We start from the raw sequence: 22998 nt of genomic DNA, 5'->3' as shown, positions 1-22998 counted from the left end.
TGGAGAGATGCTCAGCAGTGGGCAAGAGCTCTTCCTGCTCTTCAAAGGACATGTGTTCAACTCTCAGCACCCACATCAAGTGCCTCACAGCTGCCTGTTACTCAACTCCAGGGGACCAATACTCTTTCTCTTCTGGCCTCCATATGCGCGCTCGTGCATGTGCATACACACACACACACACACACACACACAGTCAAAATAGAATGTTTAAAAAGAAAAAACATTACAACTGATGATTTTATGTACAATAATGTTTTCAAATATTTAAGTTAAACTTGGAAGCATAATAACAAGACAAAAATTCAATGTATAAACAAGTTAGAGATGTTTAAGAAAATGTAATTTATATTTTTAGCTGATAGTACTTGAAATGCAATTAAATAATAATGTCAGGAAGGATAACAGAATTTGGATCACATCTTCATTCTATACGCTAAGGAATTCTTTGGAATACTAACATTCCCATTAAATAAAGAACTTTGGGATCCACAGTTAATCTTTAGCTATTTAATTCCCATAAGGTCCATTTTTTTCAAAAATGTATGTTAAAGGAATTTTTTATTCTATAATGATGAATTAAAAACCAAACACCAATCTTATTGACTTATAATTTTTCCACGAGGAAAAACAAAAACAAAACAAACAAACAAATAAAACACAACAACTTCAAAATCATGGATGTTCATGATAAATGATCTCTGATCCATACACCATAAAGTTTGTGAAGCGAAATATTTAGAGATAAGAGTCACCCACATCCTTTCCAGTAATTAAACTTCAAAATGCTATACTACTGGGTGCAGCAGTGCGCTTCTGTAATCCCAGCATTCAACAGGCAGGAGGACAGCAAGTTCAAGGGCAGCCTGGGCTACATGCTGAAGACCTGTCTCAAAAGTGAGAAAGCGAGGCACAACAACAAACAGTTCCTCATAAACGAGTCCGCAGAAGCGAAGTGAAGGAGAGCGTGAAGGAGAGGCTAGGAGAAGCAGGGTGCAGAGGGCTAAGGGGAAGGATGGGCAGAGGGAGGGGGCAGAGAAGGGAGGAGGGCAGGGGAGTCCAACCAAAGATACATGAAAAGGCCTTAAGGAAACCAGACACATGGTAATACTAATTTAAAACATTATAAACTCTGGGGCATGGGCACTCACAACTCAAGGCAAAAAAAAAAAAAAAAAAAATTAGTTAATATTTGATGCCTGAAGTTTTCTGTGAAGTGTTATGTCCTAATCAGTATCAGTGATATACCTACCTGTCTCAATAAGGCTGACTCTTAAAGAAGTAAAGAGCCTACTGAGGAATTTGTCTATAAGGAAAAGAATCTGAGGAGAACCACTAAAGGACAAGAAGAAATCCACACAGTAGTGAACAGGGAGGAAATGAATGCCAAGAGTGTTGGAGGGTATTTCGCTGCTGGGAACCTCCAGGGGAGCACGTCTGTGACTTATGCTTCATGACTTAACCCCCCCCCCCATACACCAAACTCCTCACCACACGCACGCACGCACGCACACGCGCGTGTGCGTGCTAGGCAACAAACTCAAAAACTGATGAATCTAGTAACTATTTGATTCCAAGAAGCCAGGATATTTTTGTCTACAGTTTACTGCAGGTTTTAACTTATTAGTTTATTAGGGAGTAGGCAGGAATTTCCGTCATATAAATCATCCTGTACAGAACAAGTGCCCTGTTCATGAGTGTCCACACCCTCCACCAGGGGAGCTCACCAAACAGTTCCACAGAACTCAGTTTAGTTCAAAAAGCAGGGGTGTGGTGGTGGTGTCAACGTTGGAACACTGCTTAGCAGCAGCTGGTCACACTAGACACACCCAGTCACAGCCACATTTCAGACCCCTGAAGTGGAAGATCCTCAGTAGGATCTTTTCTTTAAAGACTGGTAGGTGTCACTGACAGCACCACACAAAGAGAGGGTGACGGTCCTTGACATCTGGAGAAGGCAGATTATGTCTATATAACTTAGGAGACAAGACTTCACAGGATTCCGTCTTCCGTGTTCCTTCTCAGCTTCCTCAAGAAAACACGGAAATACACTGCGATACATTGGTTGCTGTTAGGTCACAACAGACGAGCTGCCAGATACAGCCTAAATGTGACTCGCACTGAGTCACTGGAGTCACCAAGTGTGAACCAGCTTTGAGCTTTCGGTCCTAATTGTCACATCTCAAAGAAACCAAAGGCTAGTCTCACTCAGCACCTGTGGAAGCAGTTATAGAAGAGATTTTGGTTCCTTATCATCAACAAAAGGCTGGAATGTAAGGTCTCAAACCCAGGACAAATCTCTCAGTGCCTGTGGCTCCTCACCCAGCCCACCCCTACCCTAAACCTCTCCCTCCCAGGGGCTGGGCTTCCACGCCCCCATTCCCCGCCCCCCAGGCATCCTGATCCCTATATCACTCAGCTATTTTGGCTACACTGGTCTCTTGGTCTCTTGGCCTGGGCCCCCTTTCTTGGTCGATGGCTCCTCTCCTGCTCTCTCCTCTCATGGTGGGGTTTAGTCTGCCAGTCATGTTCAGCCTGGATCTTCCCTCTGCCTGCTTTCTCCCTTATATCTACAACAAAAATCTTCTCCAAACTTTAGAAGGAGCGTGTCCTTTTATTTCATTTTTTCATTCATTAATCATTCTGCTTCTCTGTTTTTCCCCAGACAAGAAAAGAATTCACTGTTCTAAGAAGATAAGAAGATCTTTCTCTACTACAGCTGACCACACGGTGGAGGAAGGTTCAGGAAAGGCCAGGCCACTTCTCTCCTCATCTTTCTGGTAAGAGAACTGGTTAACACCAGCTTCCTCTGGCAAGTGAGTGAGAGGCAGCTGGCCATCCTCTACATACAGTGATTCTTAAGAACATTTGCCCTCTAGGATGCTAACCTAGTTATTTTACAGAAATGCAAAGATCTTTTTAAGACGGTCTGCCATGATTTGCATCTTGCCAACTCTGCTCACAACTCAGTTTTCAGTTAGAAGAAAAGCCAAATTCAGCACACAGTCACGGACACACTGTTCCCATTGGCAAGAGAGTAACTCGGGCCTCTTCTAGAGTAAGTACCAACCGCCCAAAGCAAGGCAGCACTACCCACCCGTTATGTCTCACCAGGGGATGGTTATTGCAGTGTGAGCCACTTTTTTTTTTATTGACAAAAGCAATTTGCCTGAGAGAAAATAAACGATGTAAAAAGTAAAACAAATTAGGATGTTCCGTATGCATAGGAAGTATTCTAAGAACTGCTCACTGAATCCTCATGCACAGTGTTTATGTGGCGAGTTCATGCTATGTACTTTCATATATTGTCTTTTCATTTCCTGTTTCTGAAGGTAACACCAGAATCTGGGTTATTTTCTGTAGCAGGAAAAAAAATCATACACAGGTGAAATTATTTATTTTCTTTGTGGAAAAGCTGGTAAATCTTGTACCTTCCCTATTATTACAGAGTTAACTCCCAGGTTCATTAACACTCTCGGCCACCAAAATGAACTCAACTCTGGTTCAGAGTAAATAAAAGCCATTGACTTCCTGCTACCACATCCTGCACTGTCCATCTCCCAGATTCCTTTCATCCATCATTTCGTCTCCCCATCTCTCTCCCTCCCACTCTGGGTCTGACTCTAAGGTTACAGAAATGCAAAGATCTTTTTAAGACGGTCTGCCATGATTTGCATCTTGCCAACTCTGCTCACAACTCAGTTTTCAGTTAGAAGAAAAGCCAAATTCAGCACACAGTCACGGACACACTGTTCCCATTGGCAAGAGAGTAACTCGGGCCTCTTCTAGAGTAAGTACCAACCGCCCAAAGCAAGGCAGCACTACCCACTAAGGTTGTTTCTGAAGTCTGGTTCTCTCCTCTATGGCACTGCCTGCTCTTACATGAATGAAGTCACTAACCAGATCTTACCAATAACCCCAACTACTTCCTATCAGGTGTGACTGACACAGTTGATTACCCCCTAAATCCTGAAGGATTTCTGAAACACCATACCATCCTTGGCTGCTCGCTCTGCTTGCTTCTTACCAAGCTCACTCTACGTAGACCTCCTCTTCCTCACTGTTGGCTTCAAAACCACAGCTTGCTCAGCGAGTCCTTTCGGCCTGTTATCTCTGACCTGTGTTTCTATTGCTACAGTGGTCTCCTTAGCTCCATACAATCCACTTTCACCTCTCAATCATTTTTTTTTTTAAGAATTTCAGCATGTGTCTCGGCTAGTACTTATGTCAACTTGACACAAGCAGAAGTCATCTGAGAGGAGGGAACCTTAATGAAAAAAATGCCTCCGTAAGATCTGGCTACCGGTAGGCCTGTAGGGCATTTTCTTGATAATTGATGGGCAAGGGCCCAGCCCATTGTGGGTAGTGCCACCCCTGGGCTGATTGTCCTGGGTTCGATAAGAAAGCAGGCTGCACCAGCCATGTGGAACAAGCCAGTAAGCAGCGCCATTCTATGGCCTCCCTATCGGTTCCTGCCTCCAGGTTCCTGCCTTGTCTGTGTTCTGCCTCGATTTCTTTTAATGATGAACTCTGGTAACTGTGATATAGAAGTGTAAGCGAAATAAATACTTTCCTCCCCAAGTTGCTTTTGGTCATGGTATTTCATCACAGCAACAGAACTCCTAACTGATACAGCATATTTCTTCATCACAGCATTAACCAATTATAGCACTGGTATGGCAAGACCATTCATTAGCTGTCAAGTTCAATATGATTCTTTGCTTTTCCCTTCATCATCTAAACTTTCTATTGGGCACTCATTCTGTTATCCAGAGTAAGAGTATATTTCCCAGCCTCCCTTGCAGCTGCTTATGCCAAAGTTCAGGTCAAAATGATTAACTTGAAATGAACTGGGAGGTGTCTTCTGAAAGAACCGGGGGCACTGTCTATCTCCCTCCCTCCCTGCCTGCCTGTCATCTGGAACAGCGACGTAACTGCAGTTCATTCTTTGGGCCACTTGGGACAACAAGGACATACGCTATGGATGTCGACAGTGCAGTAAGAGAGGATCCTGACTACCTAGCGGGCATACTACCTCTCCAGATTACAAAAATCCGAACCAATCCTAAAGGGAAGACAGGTAAGGCCTTTTAGTCTCTCTTCTCTCCTCAGGCACAGGAGCTCTGGGTTCTCTACCACACTGTTCTTACCTCTTGTTTATATACCTCTGCATTTTACCCTGGTGGATCCTTTCTCCATCCTCAACACTCCATGTTCAGACCAGGGTCTCCAGCTGTATGAACTAGTCAAGTACTTATGAAGATCGGGGGTTAATATGCTCGATTTCAGAAAAGTTCACTCCCCACAAAACTAAAAATCTTTAGAATACATTGCAACACTAGAAATTTCATTTCAGAACATAAAAATAATCTTGTAGGATATCATTTTTCCAGTAATAATTAACCTGCAATTCTCCCCACACCAAAAAAACAAACCTAAACTCTCATCTAACTAATGTCAATGAGAAAGCTTCCATTTGGCTTGATGTGGACTGAGGTGGTTATCCGCCATCTTTAACCGCCATTCCATTTCAGTTTTCTTTTTAATGACACATATACACTGAAAATCCAAAGTCTCTCTAAGGTTCAGACAGCTGCTCTGTCTTGTGTTGAGAAACCAGAAAGCTTCAATACCTTGAGAGCTAAATGCCTTACATGCTTACTGTGCCTTCAAGCTAGCAAGGTTAACTTGAAAGAGACTACATGTTCATGTAGGATTCAACCATCTTCAATGCAAGGCTGAGAATCAACAGAGAATGAATTACAGGTACATGGGGTGCTTTCCCTTTCCAGAGGAGGGCCGAAGTGTTACAATGCACAGACTACTAAGACTTCTCTTCCAGCACAAGTTCTGCTTGTCTCAAAAGAATTTATCACTCTAAAAAACATTTGAATGTTAAGACTCTTATGAAGATCACCACCTATGAAGACAAATTATATAAATGCTTTAGCCCTGATTTATTAGGATTGTAAGTAAGATCCCACATTAAAAAAACAACAACACTTGAATGTTGCTGGTATTAGTGTATTAGCACATCACTGACTCAGATATGTTCCTCCACCCTCACACCATATTGTCATGTTTTTAAAACCAGGATGCATGTCAGAACTAAAGGACGCTCACAGTTAATTGTTGCCCCCTTCCTTACTAGTAGTAAATAAAAGATACAACTTACAAACAGTAGTCCAAACTTGACAAAATAAGGTACTGAATTTCTCACTTCTTTCCAAGTCACTGAATGGTTTCTCTGGCATGGGGTTTATCCGAAGTCTCTTTCCAGTTACACACAGTTTGATACTAGAACAAAGGTCAATAAACCATAGGCCATGGACACTCAGCACCTGCCTGACAAAATTACACTGTCACAGCACTACTCCCTGGTTTACACATGCTCTATGGCTGCTTAGTGACACCAGCAGTCTAAAGCCTGCTACACAGACAAGGTTTGAGGGTCTGCTGAGAAAACTCCAAACTCTGCCTTTTCAGAATGTTGCTCCTATGCTAATCTTGAAATGGCTCAAAAGATTTCTCACAATAGATAGAAAACAGAATCTCTCAGGGTCTATTTGCTGATGGCATTACATATTCACTAGCAAGAACAATTCTATATTACAATTCCCTGATCTTGTCTATCTTCTCATAATTATCCATGAAGGTAATACTAAGGACATATAATTGGTAACAGAAATCAGGCAATTTGAAAAACAATACAAATATTCAAGATTAAAAATCGTTTGTCTCGTCCCTCCATCCAGCTACCTACACACCCACCTACCCACTCATCATTAGAGTAGTCCTATCACAGAGATGGAACGCAGAATACAGCAGCTGCCTCAGGAGCTAGGATAAGGAACAGATGTAGAGGAAGAGCTGTTCTTTAACAGGGATGGATACTGAGTTTTCCAAGATAAAAAAGTTCTGAAGATTGGTTGCACAACAATGTAATCATACTTGGCTTAACTAATGTGCACACTTAAAAACGGCTGAGGTGGTAAATTTTATATTATATGTTTAAGTCTTTTATTGTAGGTGTATAGGTGCAGAAACAAACATGCTCATCAGTGAGTATCAACTACAGTATTTCCTTCAAAAAATAAACTAGACTCCCTGTTTTATTTTCCAGTTTAAAAATTAAGAACAGACATTGCATTTTTAAAGTTTTGTCATGCTCAATGACAGGTGGTCAAAAAGCTAAGTCCTGTCATCAGACATCCTTCACTCTTACAGTTAGAGCTAAGGCAAGACTATGTAACGTCAAAGACACGCCACAAAGTCTCCTCAGCTCACTGCACCATACGACCATCCTTTAAATATGAACACCTTGCAATGCAAAGTGAGTACTTGAGTATTTAACTTTTAGTTATTGCAGTACTCCAGGACAAACCTCAGGCCCTCACAGCTATCCTAAGCTTAGCAGATATAAAACCTACAAGTATTGATAGAGTTGCTGATTAGAGATCTCTGAGGGCTTTCATAATATGAATCTATAAATCCCTTAATAAAACTCATAAAACACAATAATGTAGCTATGAATTTTTAAACGGGAAGGCATTATTTTGCTTAGTTTTACTGATTTGGCAGAATAAGGATCTCTGGTTTCCTGTAATCCTGAAGGTTAAAAAATTAAACTCTATTTCTTTTTTTTTTTTTTCTTTTTGGTTTTTCGAGACAGGGTTTCTCTGTGTAGCTTTGCGCCTTTCCTGGGACTCACTTGGTAGTCCAGGCTGGCCTCGAACTCACAGAGATCTGCCTAGCTCTGCCTCCCGAGTGCTGGGATTAAAGGCATGCGCCACCACCGCCCAGCTTAAACTCTATTTCTAATAAGGAAAATTTGTCAGGGTAGATGAGTTTATCTAACATAACAAAGGGGTAAACTAATGACATATCTAATGTGTAAGAACTACACAGATGTGCAGGCTGGAGAGACGGCTCAGTGGTTAAGAGCACTGACTGCTCTTCAAGAGGTCCTGAGTTCAATTCCCAGCAACCACATGGTGACTCACAACCATCTGTAATGAGATCTGGTGCCCTCTCCTGGCATGCATACATGCAGACAGACTACTGTGTACATAATAAATAAGTAAATCTTAAAAAAAAAAAAAAAAAACTACAGGGATGTAATAACAGTTCATCTAGTTGATAGAAATTTTGCTAAAAAAATCTTAAAAATTAATATTTATAAATGTATACAAATTCTGTATACTGGTAACACATATACTTAATATTTATTTATTTATTTATTTATTTGGTTTTTCAAGACAGGGTTTCTCTGTGTAGCTTTGCGCCTTTCCTGGAACTCGCTTTGGAGACCAGGCTGGCCTTGAACTCACAGAGATCTGCCTGCCTCTGCCTCCCCAGTGCTGGGATTAAAGGCGTGCGCCACCACCGCCCGGCTACTTAATATTTATAACCAAAGACAAAAATCAGAAAATAGAAAAAGAAAACACACAGAAACTTAAACCCTATCTTTAACCCCTTCTTTTCGATGTATTTATATAACTGAAATTAGGTGCATGTGTCTGTGTCTGTGGGGTACGTTGTACAGCTGAGTGCAGATGACTGAGGCCGAAGTGTCAGATGGCCCTGGAGCTGGCGTTCCAGGCAGCTGTGCGCCAGGAGCCACTCAGGTCCTCTGCAAGAGCAACGCCTGCTCTTAACTGCTGTTCCATTTGACGGTCCCAGTCTTCTTTTAAAACTTCTTTATTGACTCTGGGAGTTTCACATCATGCACCCCAGTTCTGCTTACCTCCTGGTCCCCCCATATCCTCTCCTCATCCCTGCTGCCTCCCCACAAAAGAAAACAAAGTAAGAAAGCAAGCAAACAAAAGCAAAAACCACGCCCCCCCCCCCCCCCCCCCGCCACACACACACAAAAAAAACCCTCAAAACAACAACAGAAAAATCTCTTTGCTTCTCCTTCTTTCCTGGCTTCATCGTCCTGGTGGCTAGCCCCAATCTTTAGTCATTTTACTGTGCCCAGCACACTACCAACCATCTAGGAGCTTCCTTCATACACATTTGTTGGATATGTAACAAAAACACAAACAGGGGACTGGTGGGATGGCCCAGTGGTGAAGGTGCTTGCTAGCAAGGCTGTGTACAGCCTGAGTTCAGTTTCTGCAAGCCACCCCTTAAGGGACCCTCTGACTGCCGCACAGATGCAGTGGCATATACACCCACGCATATATACACAAGTAAATGCACCAATGTAGAAAACAGCAAACATCTGTGGAACCTTTGGCCGAAGGCCTGCTATAAGAAAGCACTTGTACATGCATTATTAACAATCCTAGGGAAAACCCATACAATAGGAACTTTGTTCTATCTTTTTATATGAGTGAGAAACCTGAGACCTGAAGCAAGCAAATGAACCATTTAATGCTACAATGAAAGAATTAATGAACTAGGATTTGTATCTTTGGAATCTTTTGTTTTTATCTCACTGGCATTACCGCCAAAGTAGAAAAAAGTGTTATATGTGCTGAACACAAAATCAATTCAGTATGTGTATGTAGATGGTCTTGGTAATGAAAAATATTTCAGTGATTTATACTGAACAACACGTAGTTTCTTAGATTCCTGCTGACATATGACTGGGAACATTACAACTCACTATCAGGAAATTAGGGATCCAAAAACTACAAAAAATGTATATGATACAAAGTCATTAATATATAGAAACTGAACCATAGATTGGTCAGCTAGAGGGAAAGGATGATTTTAAAGTCAAAGGCTGAGTGCTAGGGGATGGCTTAAGGGGTTAAATGACTTCTATGAGAAACTGAAGACCTGAATTTCCATCTCCAACCCTGAAGCAAACACCAGGTGTGGCAGTGCACACTTGTAATCCCAGTACTGAGGAGGTGGAGACAGGAAGATTGTTAGGGATTGCTGCCCAGCTAGTCTGGCCAAATCCATGAGACAGCTAGTTCAGTGAGAAACTTTGTCTCAAAAAAAAAAAAGGTAGACAATAATTGAGGGAGACACCTGACATCAACCTCTGGCCTACATATACACGTGCATACAAGCACCAGCACACCAACAACACACATACACAACACTCACATACAAAAGCTGGGTGTGGTGATACTCCTCTGCTCTCAGCACTGGGGAGCCAGCAGCAGGAGGATCTCAAATTCCAGGCCAGGCTGAGATAGACAGTGAAATCTGTCTCACAAAACCAAAAAGCAAAAGATAATAGAATATAGCCACTACCCATCTGTCTGCTATCCTGACTGCTGTAAGGCTCAGGACCTCCTACCTTTGATGTTTTCTGTTATTTTCCTAGTTTAGTCAAAATGATCTCTCTGAGAGAGCATGTCTGAGTTAGCAGACACAACCCCTATTTACTGTTCCTCCCTCATTTCCATTTTTAATGCTCCAGAAGTACTATAAACTAATTTCTAAATATTTTCTGCCCTCTCCTATCTTTGGGATTTTGCATCTTCGTTCTCTAAAACTTACAGTGGCCATCCCTGACTCAGAACACTCACATATTAAGCCTCAGCTCTAGAGTCACCTTTGATCACCAACTTGCTCAGCGTTCCCAACTTACCAGCCGCCTTCATCAATCACATCTAAAACATTCTAGACAGGTAGACAGCTAACTGCAAAAAGTTTAGGTAGAACTAAGAAAATTTTAGACACATTTACCTTTTTACAAATAAACATAATTATTCACTAAGATATTATCCTAAGAGACAGCATGGACTGCTATGGGATGTTCTGTATGTTAAATGTGTTGCTCTGATTGGTCAATAAAAAAAACACTGATTGGCCAGTAGCCAGGCAGGAAGTATAGGCGGGACAAGGAGAGAGGAGAATTCTGGGAAATGGAAGGCTGAGGCAGGGAGACACTGCCAGCTGCCACCATGGAAAGCAAGATGTAAAGTACCGGTAAACCACGAGCCATGTGGCAACTTATAGACTAATAGAAATGGTTAATTTAAGATATAAGGACTAGGGCTAGAGAAATGGCTCAGGGCTTAAGAGCACTGACTTTTCTTCCAGAGGACCAGAGTTCAACTCCCAGCACCCACATGGCAGCTCACACCTGTCTGTAACTCCAATTCCAGGAGACCCCGAGACCCATGGTAAAAACACAAATGCACATAAAAATAAAATTAAAAAAAAAAAAAGATATAAGGACTAGATAACAAGAAGCCTGCTGCAGCCATACAGTTTGTAAGCAATATAAGTCTCTGTGTGTTTACTTGGTTGGGTCTGAGCCACTGTGGGACTGGTGGGTGAGAGAGATTTGTCCTGACCGTGGGCCAGGCAGGACCAGAAAAACTCTAGCTACAAATGGCACCCAATGGCTCGAGTTTCCAAAAATATAGTTTTAAAAAATAAAGTCTTTAAAGAGACAGTAAAGGTAGTACAAAAAATAAGCCACATAAAGATGGATATTACACAGAGAATTTGGATTGTTTTGTCTTTGATATTTTACTGCAAAAAGACATTTGATTGTAAAGGCTGCTCAGTTAAACCAATACGTATATTTTAAAGATACCTTGACTTCAAAATTTGGATCTAAGGATATGTTGCTTTGGAAAGGAGACTCTGCTTTTGTTTCCACAGAAAGCCAGAGGCTATGGATTTGTTCCAGATTAAGATACATCAGGTTTGACCAGCCAAGACCCCCTGAAAGGTCTCCGATGACACCATGGCCCAGATGATCCAACATCCAAAATGGTTTCAAGGCAACTGGCTCAGACGATACACCCTCCTGGGCTACTCCATAATCCTAAATTTTTCTTTGTGTCCCCATAAGATATAGCGCCCCCCTCCAACAGAAAGTAGTAAGAAAAGCTACGCCCAAATCCCCAAATATACCAAGCTGGCTTTGGAGATGGAATTGGCTCACTCCTTCTCTAAACCCAAACATATTGCTAAAAAAAAAAAAAAAAAAAAAAAAAAAAAAAGGTTGAGAGATTCTTTTGTCCCATATCAGAAGAGCCCTATGGTGTGGGACAGAAAAAAACCAATCTTTTTATTTAAATCAGTTGATTATAAATGCAATCTCTTTCTAAAGAAGAAAAGGGGAGAGTTTAGATATGATAGGATGAAAGGGTAGATTAATGAACCTATTTTTAAAGAGTAACAACTTGTTTAGAAATGTTTTACATTGCTATGAATTTTAGTTTACTGATACAAGTTTAAACTTAATTTTGTTATACTGTATATATATTTCTACTCTTGTCTGAGATATTATGTTTATGTAACTCATTTAGATTGTAATGGATAATTAAGAAATATAGATTAATAATTAGTCTTCTATGATGGCCAAACTTAGTCATGTTGTTTTCTAGGTATACATAGATATAATTCAGATAGATAGGTGATCTTCAAACACTTCAAAGACCTACAGAATACAGCATTTAAAATGTTTTAAAAATTTAAACTTTCTGGACAGTGAGACATGTCTGCTCCTGACAGCACCAATTTACTTCAGAGAGGAGGATGGACATCAAAGACACTATATGGAGTTTATCTTCACCTTGGCAAAAATAGCTATTTTGGCAAGAAACTGTTCTTGCCTGGACTGCTTGAAAAAATGTATCAATTGGACATGCAGGACCCTTAGGAAGGTGACCACTGAACTTTGCTTGGCAAAATGGTCCTTCAGGTTCCTGCTTCGAAGAGGAAACTGCCAGACATTCTACAGGACACAGACAGAAGTGACTGAGAGACTCTAGACCTGTGGGCTGAAGACAGATGCCCCAACTTTACAAAGGAACATCAGGTTACTGTCCAGGCTGCCAGCTGTCTCTGTCTACAATGGCAAGACTCCTGAAAGTTGCTTGTGTCCTTCTCCCATTTTTCAGGTAATATTATATCCTTCTGAGGTCTTTGATGTAGTTGAAGACTAGATAGTTATAATTTTCCTTAGTTATGATAAAAGATAAGTTAGATATGAAACCTTAGACTCACAAATATAGGGTAGAAAGGATATCTTCTTTAATTTTGCCAAATATAAATAGACTAAATATTGTAACCGTAATTCTTGCTTAATTTTGTTATATGTAATTTTACTATGTGAAAGTTAAAACCTTCCTTTTTGAAAAAAAAAGAAAAGGGGAAGTGCTATGGGATGTTCTGTATGTTAAATGTGTTGCTCTGATTGGTTAATAAATAAAACACTCATTGGCCAGTAGCCAGGCAGGAAGTATAGGCGGGACAAGGAAAGAGGAGAATTCTGGGAAGTGGAAGGCTGAGGCAGGGAGCCGCTGCCAGCTGCCACCCTGAAAAGCGAGATGTAAGCTACTGGTAAGCCACAAGCCACAAGCCACGTGGCAACTTATAGACACTAATAAATATGGGTTAATTTAAGATAGAATAACTAGATAACAAGAATCCTGCTACGGCCATACAGTTTGTAAGTAATACAAGTCTCTGTGTGTTTACTTGCTTGGGTCTGAGCAGCTGCGGGACTGGTGGGTGAGAGAGATTTGTCCTGACCATGGGCCAGGCAGGACCAGAAAAACTCTAGCTACAATGGATCAAGAAGTAAAACATCTAAAAATGAGCTACACTCAGAAGAAACAGTCTGGATTTACAGAATCTTCTGTCTCACAGCTGTTTCACTAACACTCTATTATGGTCTGGCTGGCTGGTTCTGAAGATTGAACCCAGGACTCACATATGCTAAACACAAGATCGACCAGGAATAAATGCTCCCTCCCTACCTGCACTAGCGCCTGCAATTTTTATTTCCAATTTACCTTTATCCTGCTTTTCCAAAACATTCAACTTAGCTTTAAAGTAATAATTTTTAAGCCCACTTCACTGGTTTATATAACAATTAGTCCCATTATTTCATTACAACAAAGATAAGCTACATAAACAGGTTTGAAAACAAAGACAACCAAATTTTAGTGAGGATAGCACTCACTCTGGTGAGCGGCCTTGTGCATAATAAAGAATAGCTACAAGTCTTCAAAAATAATGAGCACTCCTAAGTGGAAGGAGTTGCTGAAGGGCCTCCTGAATTAGCCTCCACAGCTGGTATGCCAATAAGCCTATCTGTAACACAAATCTTAAAAGGTATTAATAAAAAACCCAGGGCCAGAGATTGGCGTGAAAGCTGAAAGATCAGAGAAACGGAACAGCCACAGGCAATCTCACCTCACCAACTCCTCTGTTGATCTTACTTCCTCAGAATGAAAGCCTCTGAGTCCTCACCCAAATGGATCTCAGCTGAACTGCTCAAAAGCCTCTAGTTCCTGGTCCTCACACCTTATATACCTTCCTGCTTCCTGCCATCACTTCCTGGGATTAAAGGTGTGTGTCTTTCCCAAGCAAGACATGAGATCTCAAATCTTGGGATTAAAGGCGTGTGCCACCACTGCCTGGCTCTGTTTCCAGTGTGGCCTTGAACTCACAGAGATCCAGAGGATCTCTGGCTCCCGAGTGATAGGATTAAAGGCGTGTGTGCCACCACTGTTTGGCCTCTATGTCTAATCTTGTTCTGTTCTCTGACCCCCAGATAAATTTATTGGGGTGTATAACATATCTTTGTGCAAACATCTTCCCAGAGAACCAGAAGTTCAAAACTGCTTTGCTATCTGTCAGTCTGTTGACCCCCTCAGCTCTGTAGAAGCTAAGCAAAACTTAAAACAGAAAAGTCCTCATCTCCACACAGTCTGTTGACCCCCTCAGCTCTGCAGAAGCTAAGCAAAACTTAAATCAGAAAAGTCCTCATCTCCACACAGCAGGCACTTGCATGCCCTCCACCCATTTTCTGTGGATGCTATTACAGAGAAGTCTGGAAAGCTCTACACAACTGGAAACTCTTTGTACAAGCTACTAACTTGATCTCTGCGTTCACAGTAAGTAAAATAAAGCAGTGGTTATCTGATAGTTTCACGGAGTGTACAGATAAACCAGAAGAAAAAAACAGAAAACTTAAACCAAGATGCTGACTGCTGAAGGTGCGACTGGGCCAAGACAACAGGGACAGGAAATTAGTCAGTCAGCCTGCGCACTGGTTGCTTATAGAAGGGTGTACTCGGGTTTAAGGCTCCAGAGGTGTAAGAGTCCATCACCATGGTGGGGGAGAAGCATGGCAACAGGCTGGCATGGCAGCAGGAATAGCGAGAGAGAGCTCACATCTGGAACTGCAAGAAGAGAAGGAACTGGGGATGGCAGGAGGCTTTCAGCCTCAAAGCCTACCCAGTGATGAACTTCCTCCAGGAAGGCCACACCTCTTAAGCCTTCCTTAACACACCAACCGGGGATCAAGTATTCAAATGCCTGAGACTATGGGAACATCTCATTCAAACTACCACAGCCTGCCTCCTGCCTCATCCTGGCCCACTTGAAAGCAGTTCCATGAGTGTAGCTCAATGCTCAGATAAATGTCTACCACACAGTAACTACTGAGTAAGTATTTGTTAAATGCATTTCTGGAAGTCCTAACGGAGAAGAGTGTACTCTATGGTTCTACTCAAAGACAGATGGAGAAATGAAGACAAGGTGCCATGTTAAAGCATCTTCAAGCTCCCTTCAAACACCTACAGCAACTGGTGTCTGTCCTATGACATAGATGGTGGTTAAGAGGATAGGCTCAGGCAGATCTGAGCCTAATTTCTGGCTTACAAACTCAGAAAATCTTGGTGACTATCAATTCCTCACTGCCTCTAAGCCTAACATGTATACGGATAACAAAGAGCTAAGGTTGCCTGAGGATCACCAAGGAAGCACATGTAAAAAGTTGAGAGCACATTACACCAAGTGTCTGAACCTGCAGTTCCTCTCGTACTGAGCAGGATTACCATGGCAACAACACATCATCAGTAGGGTAAAACTAACCTGTCTCACGACAGTCTAACATTAATATGTAGCTTTTGTTTGTGGCTATAGTTACTACTATACTTGTTGATAAGTTCACAGAGTACATTCCATAGTGTGCTCAGAGATAAAAGGCTCCTTTAACATTACTAGAGGACACCAAAAAACAGATCTGGGGAGTCTGAAGACCTATCTAGTTTACAACTGGATTCTCTTTCCTAAGCAAATTATTCTGAACTTCATTTTCCTCTTTTGTATAATAAGCATTTTTCTGAAGCAGGACAGAAAAACGGAAGATTAAAAGGTCATGAGAAGTCACCTGCCCTGGGATCTATTTTTCTTTTCCTGCTGACTGAGATAATAAGGGAACTTCAATTGATAAACTCAAAATTGCCTACAGAGATAATGTGTTGTTTTCCTAAATATGTTTCAAACAAGGATGTTAAAAACAATAAACGAACTGTGCTTTACTTAGGGCCAAAATGTTTCTAATCTTGACTTTTGCTTATTAGTACTCTTCTAATTCCTAAAACTCAACAAGAAACTTCACAAAACCACCTTAGTTTCATTCACAATAGGAAATTCTTTAAGCAAAGTATATAAGCCAATTCATGTATTTTCACTTAAAACTTTTAAGCTTTAACTTAAATTTTAAACCTTGCTGTAAATTACATGTTAATAAATGTAACTTAATGCAAGGTGTGAGTGTGGTGGTTTGAATAAGAATGGCCCCCACAGGCTCCTATATTTGAATGTTTAGTCATCAGAGAATGACATTACTTGGGAGGGATTATGAAGTGTGGCCTTATTGGAATAGGTGTGGCCTAACTGGAGGAAGTGCATCACTGGAGGTGGGCTCTGAGGTTTCAAAAGCCCACGCCATGCCCAGTATCCGCCCCCCTTCCTACTGCCTGTGGATCCAGACGCAGAATTCTCAGCTACTTTTCCAGCACCATGTCTGCCTGCGTGCTGCCATGCTCCCCACCATGAAACTATACACAAACCCCAATTAAGTGCTTTTCCTTTCTAAGAGCTGCCATGGTCATGGTGTCTTTTCACAGCACTAGGACACTGACCAAGACAGTGGGCCACCTCCTTTATGATTTACTGGTCAGAGACCATAGGAGACCCCAAACAATACAAACTCTTGCCATTCCTTCGTGGTTGCCCACCAGAACTAGATGGTAAGGCCCTACTGCTGACAACATCAGACGTTTTTGGTTACATGAACTAGAACTGATCATCCTCCCTGACAGCTAGCTTTCATTGTGCCGAAGGTGCTGGGCAGGAGACCACATCAATGATCTGTCAACTCTATGAACTATGATATTAACCTGCCAGGCCAAAACATGTTTATCTGTGCAAGAACAGCAAGACTGTTAGTTAGTGGGGTAACCAACTACTCTCTGACTGTATCTGAGGCCCTTTCCTCAGCAAGGATTCGTAAGTCATACAGTAAAACTGCTCAAAAACTCATAGCTAGGGAGGTCAGAGACCATGAACAGGGTATGATTTAATTCTACTGCTGGCTAAACGGACATAACATGGAAGTATCTTCTACGTATATGGAGACAATTATCACTCTAAGTTTTAGTCAGAGAAACCTCTCAGTGAACTGTGGTAGATGAGCAAACTTATTGCTATCTAAGATCCCGAGAACAGTGATGGTTGAGTGTTCAGCCTTAAACATGACGCTGTATCATTTCTTCCAAGGTTCAGGGAACAACGTAGAAGAGAAGATGGTGGAAAGAATCTAAGAGCTGGAGACAGAGAGAAAGGCTTCAAAGCGCCACCTACCGGCAACACCAGGCAGTTTAAGCACAAACTTGAAACACCTGGGAATGACTGCACTCAGTCTGCGCCAGAATGAACTCATTAACAGCCAAGCACAGATGGATGAGGGGGACAAGGGAGCTCTAACTTTCACTGCCAAACGGTTTCCTACTGAGAGACTCTGGGACGCAGTCACTGCCTTCAGTTATGTACCCACTGGTGACCCTACCGTCCTCCAGCAGTCACACAGGTGGCCCTGGTTCAACCAAACGAGTCACAAACAGAACCAAAGCCATGAACGGGGAGTGGGACAGTGTATGTGGGGTGTTGGAAGGAGTGACCAGAACGCATTTTACACGTGTACAACTGTCAAAGCATGGAGGAAGGAAGGAAGGAAGGAAGGAAGGAAGGAGGGAGGGAGGGAGGGAGGGAGGGAGGGAGGGAGGGAGGGAGGGAGGGAGGGAGAACGGAGGAAAGTAGGTAATTTAGAAAGCCGCAGGATTATACATACTGCCATGGTAAAGGCACTTAAGTACAACTCTTTCTCCAGAAACCCCTATCTGTATCTTGGGATTGTATAATGTCCTTTTCCCATATGGGTCTGCCAAATACTTAATAAACTAATGAACTTTATTTCACTCTGGTTCTTCCTGAAACTGGCACAGTCAAGGATCTGGGGCTGTGTTAGGCTGTCTCCCTGTTGCTGCCGAAGTTCTCCAGGTTAGTTTTTACATTAAATGATATCAGAAACAAAAGATTCCAATACAATGCTTGACATACAGCACAAAACACTGGCAATAATCATTACCTATGGAACATAGGGCTTTCCATACAGACCTATTAAACGTCTTACTGAAAAACACTGAGCAGGGATGCAGCTGAACAAGCTGCAAACAGAGGAGCTGGCTAACTTGCGTTAAGACCCTGGTTTGAGCCTTACCACTGCAAATAAAGAAAGAAAGGAAACTAACCTTTGGTTTAGTTGAAAATAAAAAATAAAACAAACACCTCTGAAATGCTATTTCCTGCTCTCCTGATACAACAGAACACCTTGTCATCCTCCAAGGGCTTTAGGATGATGCACCATGAAGACAACTGTCTTACACAAGCCTATCTGTAAATAACCATCTCTATTCATGGCCTGCTCCCACTGTTACCACAGTTAGTCTAGTCACAGGCACCCTCTGACATATCCATGTTTCTTCTTTTAGATGATTTGTTCTGAACTTTGAAAAAGAATTCTATCAGTACAATAATTATCTTGTGCCCTTTGTGACTCAGAGGCTTTAAAAGTGATACAGACAATAAAAATTAGCTTGGATAGCTCCATTATCTTCCTAGTTAAAAACAAAGTGGATCTTTAAAACTGTTCTTTAAGTCAAACTGTTCTAAAATTGTTTATTTAAAAACAAAGGCAAGCCGGGCGGTGGTGGCGCACGCCTTTAATCCCAGCACTCGGGAGGCAGAGCCAGGCGGATCTCTGTGAGTTCGAGGCCAGCCTGGACTACCAAGTGAGTCCCAGGAAAGGCGCAAAGCTACACAGAGAAACCCTGTCTCGAAAAACCAAAAAAAAGAAAAAAAAAAACAAAAAAACAAAAAAAAAAACAAAGGCAAAGTCAGGTAGATCTCTGTGAGTTCAAGGCCAGCATGGTCTACAGAACTAGTTCCAGGACAGCCAGGACAGCTCTCTATATAGAGAGCCCTTGTCTCGAAAAACAAAACAAAGTCAAAACAAAACAAAACAAAAACAAACAAAACATTGTAAATTGCTTAATTCAGTTTACAGTACTTTGCTTCCTACTGTTGACACCGTTCAAAGCCTCACACCTACTGCTATCCTATTAAAAATGGAAGCAATTCCAAAATACTGAAGAGATGTAAAATTGTAATATTCCTGTGTACTTTAACCTAGTAAACTACAGAAGAGATGGTGATAAAAACCAGGATGACAAAACCAAAATTAAATAAAAAACAACGCTTTACAGACGGCAGGGTCCTAGGAAGCAGAAAGGTAAACATGAGGGAAAACCTTACCCCTACACCTTACTGCACTCACAAATGTGTATAGAAATTCTAGGAGATTAAAAGGAGTCTGAACATTTTTTAACTAAAAAATGTAAAAGTAACACATACAGATGGTAAATAAAAATCATTTAAACATGACAAACAGATATATTCATCACCTTTTTACAGATGTCAAACAGAGCTAAAGTCATAAAACCAGTCAACCATGTGAGGCATCTGGCTCATATCCTTATCAGGTAAGGTGGTAGTTTCCAAAGAACATTCCACTTGAGTATGGATTAGAAAGGACAAAGTCTGATTAAGGAAGGTGGAGAAAATGGTAAGAGAATACCTGGGAGGACCACTTTCTTGAGTCGGGGTCTGCGAGCTCTTTATTGAAGTCACCTTGCCTCTCCCCCATCACACCAACCCAGTAGCCACCTTTGGAGAAGGATTTACAATAACTAAATGATCCTACATAAATTCCTTGACAAACGTAAGTGGCACCTGAAACATGGTTCAGCTTACACTGTATATTAGCTTTAAACTGAGAATTTTCAACTAACTAAAGCATGTAAGGTACACTGTTAGTTTAATTATATAACTCACACTGTGGAAGCAGGCCTGAAAAACTGGAGATGGAGAGAAAGGAAACAGGAAGAGCCTACAGAAAGAGTTCTATGGAAAACTAAAGGGTAAACATGTGTACATGAGCAACAGCTAAGACAGTGATTCTCAACCCTCCTAACGCTGTGACCCTTTAATAACTCACGCTGTGGTGACCCCCAACCATAACATTATTTTCGTTGCTACTTCTTAACTGTGATTTTGCTACTGTTACGAACTGTAATGTAAATATCGGTGTTTTTCTATAGTTTTAGGCAACCCCTGTGAAAGGGTAGTTCGCCCCCCTCCATGGGGTCGTGACTGAGATTGAGAGCCACTGAGCTAAGAGAAAGGTCACGTGACATAAAAGGGAGGTTGGAGCCTAGGCAACAGGCTGAAGAAAGGAAAAGGCAGCATTCTGACAAGATACAACTGACTTAGCTTGTGTGTTTAAGAGATGAAGTTAGAACCAGAGGCCTATAAAGAAGCTCTTAAAGGGGCTTGTACCTTAATAAATCTAACATTTAAAAAGCTCTAAAGAGCTGAGATGCTGACGGACCTTACAATGCTTGACCGAGTTGCCAAATCTAATACAGCTATGTGAAATATACAAGGGCACATGATGTTTAAATGTGTTTAATGTTCCACTATTCCTCTTTCTTAATGGAAATTAGTCTGTGACATCACCCTGGTGCACGCCACCCAGAGGAGGGCTGAGGCCAGTGAACAGGACTGGCAATGGAGGGTCAAAGGAACTGCAGACACAGAGAAAGACATATCTCCATATGATGTGTCCCCCACAAAGAACGTCATGTGAGTAACTTATGCCCTACTTTTGGACCCTTTCTTTCACAGCTTTTATTCCTTTTTGATTAGCCTTTTAATCCCAGAGAAGTCTGCCTCAAGATTACCCGAGACCAGAAAGTCTTTCTCATACCCATGCCAGTTATGTGCTTCTAGAGCACCCTCTGGTTTTCATGGTGCATTATTTTGCAGTTAGCCATTTCTGGACTCAAGTTCTCTAAAAACGGGGGTGGGGGGTGCTAGAAGGAAAGACATCTCTATTTGTTTTTGTAGTTTTAGAATCTAGATAGTGATGGCCAAGGAGGAGGCACCTGCTTATCACTGCTTGAGTAACATTCTAAGACAGCAGTTCAGTTTGTTCTGTTTTTTTGAGACAAGACTGTACTATGCAATCCTGGCTGCCCTGGAACTCACTATGTAGGCAGGCAAATCTTGAACTTGTACATCTACCGACTGCCTCCTAAGAGCTGGAATTAAAGGTGTGTGCCACCATGTCTGCAAGAAAGCAGATCTTAATTTTTACAGGTCATGATCTCCTCTGAGAATATGACAACACTGACAGTTCACTATAAAAAAAATACTTATACATAATTCCAAGTGTTATGGAGGGCTTGTAATTCCCACAAAGATCTCCCAAGTTGTGGTGCCTAGTGTAAACTTCTGTTTTTATCTTGGCTATAAAATGAAGCAGGTGGATACTCAGTTGTTCAAAACTAAAGAAGCCCACACCCCCAAAGAAGAATTAGTAAGATTCCCCTAAGGAATTTCAGGGCAGAAAGGGTAAGCGGTAGGTATGGGCTGCTCACTTTGCTTAATAAAAAACATCTCCCAGTATCAGTGGAAATTCCCTCACAGTTCTTTTAGAGATGTAGACATAGGACAGAAGAACTACACAGCCATTTTTATTTTTCAATTGTCTGATATAAACTTCTTACGTGAAGGATACAATTGGGTGTCTGGACATGCTCCTTTGGAGATGGCCCACTGTGGGCCAGCTCGTTTCTGTAGGTAGTGAAAAAACTAGAGACCCTATCTTAACAAGGTGGAAGGTGAAGACCAAGGCTGATGCTGGAGGTTGTCCTCTGCCCTACTCATGAACACTACGATCTCTGGTCTCTGTCTCTCCTTTCCTCTCCTCTTTTCCTCTTCCCCTCTCTGTCTCTGTCTGTCTGTCTCTCTGTCTCTCTCTCTGTGTCCCTCTCTCATACACACACACTGAATATAAAGGTCCTTGCCCTCACAGATTAGCACCAAGAAAACCAGGAATGTATAACACAGAGTTGTCTTTTCAAAGGGAGAAATGGATAACCTGTTTTCCCGCCAAGGCAGCTGGTGGTTAGTAACCTGGTGATTTTTTGCTACCTGTAGGGCCAGGCCACACCAAGTCGCATAGGCAGGACCAGAGGTGGCTCATAGTCTAGGTGACCTTTGCATTATCTGCATGGCCAAGAACCCAAATTACCGCTATACTATCTATATGAACAAGGCCACACTAGGTCCCCCCAGGCCCTTAGGATAACACATGCAGCCTGTCTCTAGAACCCATCTGTATGGAGGTGGCACGTACTGTGAGAAGCGTTTCGATGTAATTATGCCCCCTTGTGCTCAGGGGATTTGCATTATACCCAGAAACCATGCTTCCAGTTGTACCATACTTAACATACACAGGATAAACTGCTCAGGGCCAGACTCTACAAGTCTGAACCAGCACCAGCTAAGTCCGGTTAAACCCATGTCCTCCTAGCCTCACCCAGCTTGTCACTCTGCTGGCCTGGGCATCTGCAGAGTCCCCCACAACTGGTGCCCAATTGGGGCACAACCCTTGGAGAAGGTTAACATTTTTCTTTAAATAGAAATAGAAAGTAGGATTTCTAGGCCTCTCACCCAAAGGGTCATAACCATAAGTAAGAGAGTGGAAAATTAATAATAATAGTAATAATAATAAAAGACAGAGGAAAGACACAATTTTTCTTCCAGATGCACCTTGGCAGGTCTTGGCAGAATGGGAGGAATGGCCTCTGC

At 41.8% G+C, this 22998-nt stretch overlaps 1 protein-coding gene and 1 long non-coding RNA gene across 4 annotated transcripts in view; one reads left to right on the top strand and one right to left on the bottom strand.

Moving 5' to 3' along the window:
- Ugp2 (UDP-glucose pyrophosphorylase 2) overlaps window positions 1-22998 on the bottom strand; it is a 65954-nt gene that overhangs the window by 15297 nt on the left and 27659 nt on the right. The window lies entirely within an intron of this gene.
- On the top strand, window positions 1889-21091 carry LOC131920902 (uncharacterized). Of its 2 annotated transcripts, XR_009381793.1 has the most exons (4): window positions 1889-2270; window positions 2663-2777; window positions 19756-19823; window positions 20847-21091. It is a non-coding gene; the product is annotated as an uncharacterized LOC131920902 (long non-coding RNA). The 2 variants fall into 2 exon arrangements; XR_009381794.1 differs by lacking the exons at window positions 19756-19823; window positions 20847-21091 and adding an exon at window positions 2901-3615 and having other exon boundaries at window positions 1890-2270.

This window comes from Peromyscus eremicus, chromosome 10 (genome assembly GCF_949786415.1).
Source record: "Peromyscus eremicus chromosome 10, PerEre_H2_v1, whole genome shotgun sequence".
NCBI classification, from domain to species: Eukaryota; Metazoa; Chordata; class Mammalia; order Rodentia; family Cricetidae; genus Peromyscus; species Peromyscus eremicus.
The sequence above is the reverse complement of the archived record's forward strand: the minus strand, read 5'-3'. Positions and strand labels throughout refer to the sequence as shown.